The sequence below is a fragment of the Oncorhynchus masou genome, unplaced genomic scaffold (genome assembly GCF_036934945.1).
Source record: "Oncorhynchus masou masou isolate Uvic2021 unplaced genomic scaffold, UVic_Omas_1.1 unplaced_scaffold_3051, whole genome shotgun sequence".
Classification (NCBI taxonomy): domain Eukaryota; kingdom Metazoa; phylum Chordata; class Actinopteri; order Salmoniformes; family Salmonidae; genus Oncorhynchus; species Oncorhynchus masou.
The window spans coordinates 42,501-44,878 of record NW_027009470.1 but is presented as its reverse complement, the minus strand read 5'-3'; positions in this window follow the sequence as shown (position 1 = coordinate 44,878).

Sequence of the window (2,378 nt, the reverse complement as noted above, 5' to 3'; positions counted from 1 at the left end):
CCCTATATAGTGCACTACGTTTGACCAGAGCCCTTTTCCTTATATTGTGCACTACGTTTGACCATAGTCAAAAGTAGTCAACTGCATATAAGAAATAGGGTGCCATTTTGGGATTGAACCAAAATATCAGCAAGTCTCAACAACTTTGACAAGGACAGAGAGAGTTCTAGTAGCTAGTAATGGAACGGAGCCTGTCCTAGTTCTATTACTGTAATAGACCAGAACCTGTCCTAGTTCTATTACTGTAATGGACCAGAACCTGTCCTAGTTCTATAACTGTAGTGGACCAGAACCTGTCCTAGTTCTATAACTGTAGTGGACCAGAACCTGTCTTAGTTCTATTACTGTAATGGACCAGAACCTGTCCTAGTTCTATAACTGTAGTGGACCAGAACCTGTCCTAGTTCTATTACTGTAATGGACCAGAACCTGTCTTAGTTCTATTACTGTAATGGACCAGAACCTGTCCTAGTTCTATTACTGTAGTGGACCAGAACCTGTCCTAGTTCTATTACTGTAGTGGACCAGAACCTGTCCTAGTTATATTACTGTAGTGGACCAGAACCTGTCCTCGTTCTATTACCGTAACGGACCAGAACCTGTCCTAGTTATATTACTCTAGTGGACCAGAACCTGTCTTAGTTCTATTACTGTAATGGACCAGAACCTGTCCTAGTTCTATAACTGTAGTGGACCAGAACCTGTCCTAGTTCTATTACTGTAATGGACCAGAACCTGTCCTAGTTCTATTACTGTAATGGACCAGAACCTGTCCTCGTTCTATTACCGTAACGGACCAGAACCTGTCCTAGTTCTATTACTGTAATGGACCAGAACCTGTCCTAGTTCTATTACTGTAATGGACCAGAACCTGTCCTAGTTCTATAACTGTAGTGGACCAGAACCTGTCCTAGTTCTATTACTGTAGTGGACCAGAACCTGTCCTCGTTCTATTACTGTAACGGACCAGAACATGTCCTAGTTATATTACTGTAGTGGACCAGAACCTGTCCTAGTTCTATTACTGTAGTGGACCAGAAACTGTCCTAGTTCTATTACTGTAATGGACCAGAACCTGTCCTAGTTCTATTACTGTAATGGACCAGAACCTGTCCTAGTTCTATTACTGTAGTGGACCAGAACCTGTCCTAGTTCTATTACTGTAGTGGACCAGAACCTGTCCTCGTTCTATTACTGTAACGGACCAGAACATGTCCTAGTTATATTACTGTAGTGGACCAGAACCTGTCCTAGTTATATTACTGTAATGGACCATAACCTGTCCTAGTTATATTACTGTAGTGGACCAGAACCTGTCCTAGTTCTATTACTGTAGTGGACCAGAACCTGTCCTCGTTCTATTACTGTAACGGACCAGAACCTGTCCTTGTTATATTACTGTAGTGGACCAGAACCTGTCCTAGTTCTATTACTGTAATGGACCAGAACCTGTCTTAATTCTATTTCTGTAATGGACCAGAACCTGTCCTAGTTCTATTACTGTAGTGGACCATAACCAGTCCTAGTTCTATTACTGTAGTGGACCAGAAACTGTCCTAGTTGTATTACTGAAGTGGACCAGAACCTGTCCTCGTTCTATTACTGTAATGGACCAGAACCTGTCCTAGTTATATTACTGTAGTGGACCATAACCTGTCCTAGTGATATTACTGTAGTGGACCAGAACCTGTCCTAGTTATATTACAGTAGTGGACCAGAACTTGTCCTAGTTATATTACTGTAATGGACCATAACCTGTCCTCGTTCTATTACTGTAATGGACCAGAACCTGTCCTAGTTATATTACTGTAGTGGACCAGAACCTGTCCTCGTTCTATTACCGTAACGGACCAGAACCTGTCCTAGTTATATTACTGTAGTGGACCAGAACCTGTCTTAGTTCTATTACTGTAATGGACCAGAACCTGTCCTAGTTCTATAACTGTAGTGGACCAGAACTTGTCCTAGTTCTATTACTGTAGTGGACCAGAACCTGTCCTCGTTCTATTACTGTAATGGACCAGAACCTGTCCTTGTTCTATTACTGTAGTGGACCATAACCTGTCCTAGTTCTATTACTGTAGTGGACCAGAATCTGTCCTAGTTCTATTACTGTAGTGGACCAGAACCTGTCCTAGTTCTATTACTGTAATGGACCAGAACCTGTCCTAGTTCTATTACTGTAATGGACCATAACCTGTCCTAGTTCTATTACTGTAATGGACCAGAATCTGTTCTATTACTGTAACGGACCAGAACCTGTCCTAGTTATATTACTGTAGTGGACCATAACCTGTCCTAGTTATATTACTGTAGTGGACCAGAACCTGTCCTAGTTCTATTACTGTAGTGGACCAGAACCTGTCCTACACTCTTCC